This window comes from Pseudophryne corroboree, unplaced genomic scaffold (genome assembly GCF_028390025.1).
Source record: "Pseudophryne corroboree isolate aPseCor3 unplaced genomic scaffold, aPseCor3.hap2 scaffold_2883, whole genome shotgun sequence".
In the NCBI taxonomy this organism is placed as follows: Eukaryota; Metazoa; Chordata; class Amphibia; order Anura; family Myobatrachidae; genus Pseudophryne; species Pseudophryne corroboree.
In genome coordinates, this window is record NW_026969549.1 from 25,587 (window position 1) to 35,925 (window position 10,339).

At 34.9% G+C, this 10,339-nt stretch overlaps 4 non-coding genes across 4 annotated transcripts; 1 reads left to right on the forward strand and 3 right to left on the reverse strand.

The window, feature by feature from the left end:
* Positions 1-74: 74 nt before the first annotated feature.
* TRNAQ-UUG (transfer RNA glutamine (anticodon UUG)) lies at positions 75-146 on the reverse strand. The gene has a single exon. It is a non-coding gene; the product is annotated as a tRNA-Gln (tRNA).
* Positions 147-1,737: 1,591 nt separating this feature from the next.
* TRNAQ-UUG (transfer RNA glutamine (anticodon UUG)) lies at positions 1,738-1,809 on the reverse strand. The gene has a single exon. It is a non-coding gene; the product is annotated as a tRNA-Gln (tRNA).
* A 958-nt stretch (positions 1,810-2,767) lies between these two features.
* Positions 2,768-2,841, forward strand: TRNAT-CGU (transfer RNA threonine (anticodon CGU)). Its single transcript has one exon. It is a non-coding gene; the product is annotated as a tRNA-Thr (tRNA).
* Positions 2,842-3,401: 560 nt separating this feature from the next.
* TRNAQ-UUG (transfer RNA glutamine (anticodon UUG)) lies at positions 3,402-3,473 on the reverse strand. The gene has a single exon. It is a non-coding gene; the product is annotated as a tRNA-Gln (tRNA).
* Between the last annotated feature and the right edge of the window lie 6,866 nt (positions 3,474-10,339).

Genomic DNA, 10,339 nt, shown 5'->3' on the forward strand with positions numbered 1-10,339 from the left:
GTAAATAAAGATTTGCAATACTCATACTTTGAATGAAAATGGAGCTTTAAACAAAAGGAGAAATAATAAACATTAGGTCCCACCGAGATTTGAACTCAGATTACTGGATTCAAAGTCCAGAGTGATAACTATTACACCATGGAACCATCAACTGAGCAAAGACTTCTACTGAACTGAGCTCATCTTTTAAATGCAAAGAAAAGAAATTCAATACTTTATATATATGATTTGAAGTTTCTAATAAGCTCAGGGATGCAATAGGTGCTATGTAGAATATTTGTCTAAAACCAATGATAATATATAAAAAGTAACCTATTTTTAAGGAGAAGATAAATACTAGAAACCCAAATGCCTAGGACCAATTTCAGTTGGAGCATCACCCCTTATGTTATCCTAGCATTGAATTGACAGTTTTTCTGTATTGTCATATTTGCATATCATCCGCTTACAATTGTTTCAAGCTTTATAACAGAGGACTGCCTTTTTTTATAGACCAAGGATGAAAGTCTCTTGTGAGTTAAGTCTGATTATGACATCACAATTTGTAAATTAAGCTATAGTATGATTACAGAGTGTAGACTGAACAAATAGTGCTTTCCTATGGATTGAAGTTTGTATTTTCTTAAGCTTTGCATTCCAAAATGTGCTAGCATTCTCTATTTCCAAAGGGCATGTTAAGCTAATTCCCCGTTATATATTTTTTGTGTTAAAAGTTATTTATACACAACTTGGTAAAACATACTAAATTTAACACATAATGAATTACATCCTGGGAATATCTTTATCAACAATCTGTAAATGGATAAGAAAGATTGTGCATTAGATTTATCAGATTGATTTTGCTTAGAATTGCAGTTACTCCTTGTCTAAATTGTCTATTTGTATACTATTATTAGATGCATTAATCTTTGTTGTTGTCCTATCTAATCATTTTTTTTATTTTGCAATGTGTAAAGAAACTGGTGCATTTTTATGATACCCATGCTTCAAGTGACTCTATGGCTTAAGCTGTTCCTTGAAAAATTAAATGCTATGCAAACAAAATATGTTCTGTGCTTTGAGGTACATTTGTCAGTTTGGTGTTTGCTTCTAGTAACATCTGTGGCCAGTTAGCTCAGTTGGTTAGAGCGTGGTGCTCGTAATGCCAAGGTCATGGGTTTGATCCCTGTTTTGGCTACTTGCTTTTCTTGATGGACAAGAATGGAATAAGCTCATCGGTGTAGCATGAATACTTGAAAATATAATAGACACATATATCACAAAATCTCTTCAAATCCATATCAGAAGCCAGCATGAGTGTCATCCTTTGGCTGATGAAGATTTTTTTCTACATGGCTCATTGACTTTTGTCTCAAATCGAGCAATATGGCATACCTAAGATTTGCAAGGGCAAATTAATCAGTTATTATATTGCTGCTCAAACATAGAGGGCACTAGGTGTTACTAGAAGAAGAAGATACGTTCTCCCCTCTCATTAGTGCACACTGAAGTAAAAAAAAATAAAAATGGAGAATTTCTAAACACCTGAGCACAAGTAATGGATCTCTGATTTCTTATTGCATCTTTTCTTATTTCCAAATATTTGACATACTTCTGATTTGAAAAGTTTAAAAATGAGTTTAGACAAAGGACACCACTGAAAATTATGGAATTTATATGAATTGTAAATGAAGATTTGCAATACTCATACTTTGAATGAAAATGGAGCTTTAAACAAAAGGAGAAATAATCAACATTAGGTCCCACCGAGATTTGAACTCGGATTACTGGATTCAAAGTCCAGAGTGATAACTATTACACCATGGAACCCTCAACTGAGCAAAGACTTCTACTGAACTGAGCTCATCTTTTAAATGCAAAGAAAAGAAATTCAATACTTTATATATAGGATTTGAAGTTTCTAATAAGCTCAGGGATGCAATAGGTGTTATGTAGAATATTTGTCTAAAACCAATGATAATATATAAAAAGTAACCTATTTTTAAGGAGAAGATAAATACTAGAAACCCAAATGCCTAGGACCAATTTCAGTTGGAGCATCACCCCTTATGTTATCCTAGCATTGAATTGACAGTTTTTCTGTATTGTCATATTTGCATATCAAGCGCTTACAATTGTTTCAAGCTTTATAACAGAGGACTGCCTTTTTTTATAGATTAAGGATGAAAGTCTCTTGTGAGTTAAGTCTGATTATGACATCACAATTTGTAAATTAAGCTATAGTATGATTACAGAGTGTAGACTGAACAAAAAGTGCTTTCCTATGGATTGAAGTTTGTATTTTCTTAAGCTTTGCATTCCAAAATGTGCTAGCATTCTCTGTTTCCAAAGGGCACATTAAGCTACTTCCCCCATTATATATTTTTTGTGTTAAAAGTTATTTATACACAACTTGGTAAAACATACTAAATTTAACACATAATGAATTACATCCTGGGATTATCTTTATCAACATTCTGTTAATGGATATGAAATATTGTGCATTAGATTTATCAGATTGATTTTGCTTAGAATTGCATTTACTCCTTGTTTAAATTGTCTATTTTTATACTATTATTAGATGCATTAATCTTTGTTGTTATCCTATCTAATCATTTTTTTTATTTTGCAATGTGGAAAGAAACTGGAGCATTTTTATGATACCCATGCTTCAAGTGACTCTATGGCTTAAGCTGTTCCTTGAAAAACTAAATGCTATGCAAACAAAATATGTTCTGTGCTTTGAGGTACATTTGCCAGTTTTGTGTTTGCTGTTTGTAATATCTGTGGCCAGTTAGCTCAGTTGGTTAGAGCATATCGCTCGTAATGCCAAGGTCATGGGTTCGATCCCTGTATTGGCCATTTGCTTTTCTTGATGGACAAGAATGGAATAAGCTCATCGGTATAGCATGAATACTTGAAAACATAATAAACACATATATCACAAAATCTCTTCAATTCCATATCAGAAGCCAGCATGAGTGTCATCCTTTGGTTGATGAAGATTTTTCTCTACATGGCTCATTGACTTTTGTCTCAAATCGAGCATTATGGCATACCTAAGCTTTGCAAGGGCAAATTAATCAGTTATTATATTGCTGCTCAAACATAGAGGGCACTAGGTGTTACTAGAAGAAGAAGATACGTTCTCCCCTCCCATTAGTGCACACTGAAGTAAAAAAAAAATAAAATGGAGAATTTCTAAACACCAGAGCACAAGTAATGGATCTCAGCATTCTTATTGCATCTTATCTTGTTTCCAAATATTTGACATACTTCTGATTTGAAAAGTTTAAAAATGAGTTTAGACAAAGGACACCACTGAAAATGATGGAATTTATATGAATTGTAAATGAAGATTTGCAATACTCATACTTTGAATGAAAATGGAGCTTTAAACAAAAGAAGAAATAATCAACATTAGGTCCCACCGAGATTTGAACTCGGATAACTGGATTCAAAATCCAGAGTGCTAACCATTACACCACGGAACCCTCAACTGTACAAAGACTTCGACTGAACTGAGCTCATCTTTTAAATGCAAAGAAAAGAAATTCAATTCTTTATATATATGATTTCAAGTTTCTAATAAGTTCAGGGATGCAATAGGTGTTATGTAGAATATTTGTCTAAAACCAATGATAATATATAAAAAGTAACCTATTTTTAAGGAGAAGATAAATACTAGAAACCCAAATGCCTAGGACCAATTTCAGTTGGAGCATCACCCCTTATGTTATCCTAGCATTGAATTGACAGTTTTTCTGTATTGTCATATTTGCATATCAGGCGCTTACAATTGTTTCAAGCTTTATAACAGAGGACTGCCTTTTTTTATAGATTAAGGATGAAAGTCTCTTGTTAGTTAAGTCTGATTATGACATCACAATTTGTAAATTAAGCTATAGTATGATTACAGAGTGTAGACTGAACAAAAAGTGCTTTCCTATGCATTGAAGTTTGTATTTTCTTAAGCTTTGCATTCCAAAATGTGCTAGCATTCTCTATTTCTAAAGGGCATATGAAGCTACTTCCCCACTATATATTTTTGTGTTAAAAGTTATTTATACACAACTTGGTAAAACATACTAAATTTAACACATAATGAATTACATCCTGGGATTATCTTTATCAACAATCTGTAAATGGATAAGAAAGATTGTGCATTAGATTTATCAGATTGATTTTGCTTAGAATTGCATTTACTCCTTGTCTAAATTGTCTATTTTTATACTATTATCAGATGCATTAATCTTTGTTGTTGTCCTATCTAAAAAAAAAATTTATTTTGCAATGTGGAAAGAAACTGGTGCATTTTTATGATACCCATGCTTCAAGTGACTCTATGGCTTAAGCTGTTCCTTGAAAAATTAAATGCTATGCAAACAAAATATGTTCTGTGCTTTGAGGTACATTTGCCAGTTTTGTGTTTGCTTCTAGTAACGTCTGTAGCCAGTTAGCTTAGTTGGTTAGAGCGTGGTGCTCGTAATGCCAAGGTCATGGGTTCTATCCATGCATTGGCCATTTGCTTTTCTTGATGTACAAGAATGGAATAATCTCATCGGTATAGCATGAATACTTGAAAGCATAATAAACACATATATCACAAAATCTCTTCAATTCCATATCAGAAGCCAGCATGAGTGTCATCCTTTGGCTGATGAAGATTTTTCTCTACATGGCTCATTGACTTTTGTCTCAAATCGAACATTATGGCATACCTAAGATTTGCAAGGGAAAATTAATCAGTTATTATATTGCTGCTCAAACATAGAGGGCACTAGGTGTTACTAGAAGAAGAAGATATGTTCTCCCCTCCCATTAGTGCACACTGAAGTAAAAAAAAAATGGAGAATTTCTAAACACCAGAGCACAAGTAATGGATCTCAGCATTCTTATTGCATCTTTCCTTGTTTCCAAATATTTGACATACTTCTGATTTGAAAAGTTTAAAAATGAGTTTAGACAAAGGACACAACTGAAAATGATGGAATTTATATGAATTGTAAATTAAGATTTGCAATACTCATATTTTGAATGAAAATGGAGCTTTAAACAAAATGAGAAATAATCAACATAAGGTCCCACCGAGATTTGAACTCGGATTACTGGATTTTAAAGTCCAGAGTGCAAACCATTACACCATGGAATCCTCAACTGAGCAAAGACTTCTACTGAACTGAGCTCATCTTTTAAATGCAAAGAAAAGAAATTCAAAACTTTATATATATGATTTCAAGTTTCTAATAAACTCAGGGATGCAATAGGTGTTATGTAGAATATTTGTCTAAAACCAATGATAATATATAAAAAGTAACCTATTTTTAAGGAGAAGATAAATACTAGAAACCCAAATGCCTAGGACCAATTTCAGTTGGAGCATCACCCCTTATGTTATCCTAGCATTGAATTGACAGTTTTTCTGTATTGTCATATTTGCATATCAGGCGCTTACAATTGTTTCAAGCTTTATAACAGAGGACTGCCTTTTTTTATAGATTAAGGATGAAAGTCTCTTGTGAGTTAAGTCTGATTATGACATCACAATTTGTAAATTAAGCTATAGAATGATTACAGAGTGTAGACTGAACAAAAAGTGCTTTCCTATGGATTGAAGTTTGTATTTTCTTAAGCTTTGCATTCCAAAATGTGCTAGCATTCTCTATTTCCAAAGGGCATATTAAGCTAATTCCCCATTATATATTTTTTGTGTTAAAAGTTATTTATACACAACTTGGTAAAACATACTAAATTTAACACATAATGAATTACATCCTGGGATTATCTTTATCAACAATCTGTAAATGGATAAGAAAGATTGTGCATTAGATTTATCAGATTGATTTTGCTTAGAATTGCATTTACTCCTTGTTTAAATTGTCTATTTTTATACTATTATTAGATGCATTAATCTTTGTTGTTATCCTATCTAATCATTTTTTTTTATTTTGCAATGTGGAAAGAAACTGGAGCATTTTTATGATATCCATGCTTCAAGTGACTCTATGGCTTAAGCTGTTCCTTGAAAAATTAAATGCTATGCAAACAAAATATGTTCTGTGCTTTGAGGTACATTTGTCAGTTTTGTGTTTGCTTCTAGTAACGTCTGTGGCCAGTTAGCTCAGCTGGTTAGAGCGTGGCGCTTGTAATGCCAAGGCCATGGGTTTGATCCCTGTTTTGGCTACTTGCTTTTCTTGATGGACAAGAATGGAATAAGCTCATCGGTGTAGCATGAATACTTGAAAATATAATAGACACATATATCACAAAATCTCTTCAAATCCATATCAGAAGCCAGCATGAGTGTCATCCTTTGGCTGATGAAGATTTTTCTCTACATGGCTCATTGACTTTTGTCTCAAATCGAGCAATATGGCATACCTAAGATTTGCAAGGGCAAATTAATCAGTTATTATATTGCTGCTCAAACATAGAGGGCACTAGGTGTTACTAGAAGAAGAAGATACGTTCTCATAGAAACATAGAAACATAGAATTTGACGGCAGATAAGAACCACTTGGCCCATCTAGTCTGCCCCTTTTTTATTTTATCCTTTAGGCAATCTCAACCCTTTTTTAACCTTGATTCTTTGTAAGGATATTCATATGCCTGTCCCAAGCATGTTTAAATTGCCCTACAGTCTTAGCCTCTACCACCTCTGATGGGAGGCTATTCCACTTATCCACTACCCTTTCTGTGAAGTAATTTTTCCTTAAATTTCCCCTGAACCTCCCCCCCTCCAGTCTCAATGTATGCCCTCGAGTTCTAATACTTCTTTTCCTTTGGAGAATGTTTCCCTCCTGAACTTTGTTAAGACCCTTTATATATTTGAAAGTTTCTATCATGTCTCCCCTTTCCCTTCTCTCCTCCAAACTATACATGTTAAGATCTTTTAGCCTTTCCGGGTAAGTTTTGTGATGTAGGCCATGCACCATTTTAGTTGCCCTTCTTTGTACACTCTCTAATGTATTTATATCCTTCTGGAGATAGGGTCTCCAGAACTGGACACAGTATTCCAGATGGGGCCGTACCAATGACCTATACAGTGGCATTATCACTTCTTTTTTCCTGCTACTGATTCCTCTCCCTATGCAACCAAGCATCTGACTTGCCTTTCTCATTGCTTTGTTGCATTGCTTTCCTGCCTTCAAGTCACTTGAAATAGTGACTCCTAAATCTCTTTCCTCCTCAGTCGTTTCCATTATAGTACCCTTGATACTATACTTAGCCTTTGGGTTTTTGAGACCCAAGTGCATGATTTTGCATTTTTTAGCATTAAACTGTAGTTGCCACATTCTTGACCATTTCTCAAGCCTACCTAGGTCATTAATCATTTGTTTGACCCCTCCCGGTGTGTCTACCCTGTTGCATATCTTTGTATCATCTGCAAAAAGGCATATCTTCCCTTCAATACCATCTGCAATGTCACCAACAAAGATATTAAAGAGAACTGGACCAAGTACAGATCCCTGGGGTACTCCACTGGTAACATTTCCCTCCATAGATTGCACTCCATTAACTACGACTGTCTGTTTCCTATCCTGCAACCAGGTTCTTATCCATTTAACTGATTTATAATCCACCCCCAGGCTTTCAAGTTTATTTAGCAGTCTGCGATGTGGGACAGTGTCAAATGCCTTACTAAAGTCTAGATATGCTACATCTACAGTTCCCCTTGATCTATTATTTTCATCACAGAGTCAAAAAAGTCAATAAGATTTGTTTGGCATGATCTCCCACCAGTAAATCCATGCTGTTTTGGATCCTGTAAGTTGTTTGATTTAAGATATTCCACTACTCTTTCTTTTAATAGTTTTTCCATTACTTTCCCTACTACTGATGTAAGGCTTACTGGTCTGTAGTTACTTGCTTCTTCCTTGCTTCCACTTTTGTGCAGTGGAACTACATTTGCTCTTTTCCAGTCCTCTGGAATAGCACCTGTATTTAGTGACTGGTTAAATAATTCTGTTAAAGGTGTAACCAGCACATCTTTTAGCTCTTTGAGTATCCTTGGGTGTATCCCATCTGGTCCCATTGATTTATCCACTTTTAGTTTTGAAAGTTCTGTTAGGACCTTCTCCTCTGTAAATGTACTTTCATCTACCTTATTTTTATGAATGTCCTTGCAATTTAACTGTGGCCCCATCCCTTCTTCTGTAGTAAATACTGAGCAAAAATAATTATTTAGGTGATCTGCTATTGCCTTGTCTCCCTCCACCAAATGCCCACTCTCTGTCTTAAGTCTTATTATTCCTCCATTTGATTTTCTCCTTTCACTTATATACTTAAAAAAAGTTTTGCCCCCTTTATCTACTGACTGGGCCATTTTCTCCTCAGCTTCTGCCTTTGCACGTCTGATCACTTTCTTAGCATCCTTCCGTCTGTCCAGATACACCTCTTTGTCGTTATTATTTTGAGTCTGTTTGTATTTCCTAAAAGCCATCTTTTTTGCTTTCACACTAGTTGATACTACTTTTGTGAACCACACTGGCTTCCTTTTCCTGGTGCTTTTCCTAACCATTTTGATACAAAGGTCTGTTGCACTTAGTAATGCACTTTTAATTTTTTTCCACCTCTCCTGCACTCCTTCCAAGTTCCTCCAGTCTGCCAATGAATCACTTAAACATCTCCCCATTTTTGCAAAGTCTGCATTTCTAAAATCCAACACCTTTGTTTTTGTGTGAGAGGAGTTGGATCCTGTCTTTATACGAAACCATACTGCTTGATGATCACTGGATCCCAGGTGCTCACCCACATATATATCAGATATCCTATCACCATTTGTAAGAATTAGATCTAATATTGAGTCTTTGCGAGTGGGCTCCCTCACCAATTGCTTGAGAGATGCTCCCTGTAAGGAATGTAGAAATTTGCCACTTGTAGCTGAACTTGCAAAAGACCCCTCCTAATTTACATCAGGTAAATTAAAGTCTCCCATGATTATGACTTCTCCCTTAAAAGCCATTTTAGAGATGTCCAACAATAGGTTCCTGTCCAAATCCTGCCCCTGGCCTGGTGGTCTATAGATCACCCCAATGCGAATAATGTCCTTCTTCCCAGTTTCTATGGTGACCCAAAGGGCCTCAGTTTTGGCTTCAATATGTTGTATTAAAGTAGCATTTATGCTTTTTTTCACATACATTGCTACCCCTCCTCCTATTCTTCCTATTCTATCTTTCCTAAATAAATTGTATCCTGGTATAGCTAAGTCCCAGTCATGATTCTCATTGCACCAAGACTCTGTAATTGCCACAAAATCCAGGTTATCCCTTGTCATTATCGCAATTAGCTCTGGAATTTTGTCTCCTAAGCTCCTAGCATTTGCAGACATAGCTTTAAGAATTTTTTCTGTGCATTTGTTAGTAGTAGCCATGTCCAGAGCGTACAAAATAAATGACAAGTTTAAAGTTGAAATTACCTGTTTGGGGATGTTGCTCAGTATTTGTTTTCTTTTACTAATCAGTAATCATACTCTGTCCTTACACCATGACTATACCTTACTAAATATAAATACATAGTACACCTGACCACAATGGGTAAATGTTCAAAGGAGGTAATCACCAGTCAGTATGCAATAATAAACTGTTTCACTGAGCAACTTCCCCACACATGCAATGACATTTTCAAGAAATCATTACATAAAGAAACATACATAAGTTTGCATAAGAGAGAACTGTAGTGAGCAGATTGGGGATGCCTTTTCATAGTTTTTTTTTAAAAACAGATGATATGCATAAGATGAATTACATACTTTTGAGGCATTAAGGCAGTCCTTTTGTGGTAGTGTTGGTGTGTTGATGTTTTCCTTCTGTTTTCCTTCGGTTTAACGCAGGTATAACGCTATTTTTTATAATAACACTTTTATGTCAGCACTTCTATGGAAGCACATCCAGCCGATGGCTATCCAGCCGTATACTCAACTTCAAATAGGAAAAATATCCATGTGAATGCAATGATTGCAAACTCCACCCAAAACCATCCCCCTTTAAACTAAGGCCATAAATTAGCTTAGAAAAACATACATTACATACCAATAAGGCAGCCAACTATATCTCTACAAAGAGAAAAACATACAAAAAAAACACCCTTTTTCAATATACCTAGGCTATTCAATCATGAAATTCATTTGACATAATCAGCAAATGCCTCCCCTCCCATTAGTGCACACTGAAGTAAAAAAAATTAAAATGGAGAATTTCTAAACACCAGAGCACAAGTAATGGATCTCAGCATTCTTATTGCATCTTATCTTATTTCCAAATATTTGACATACTTCTGATTTGAAAAGTTTAAAAATGAGTTTAGACAAAGGACACCACTGAAAATGATGGAATTTATATGTTTTGTAAATGAAGATTTG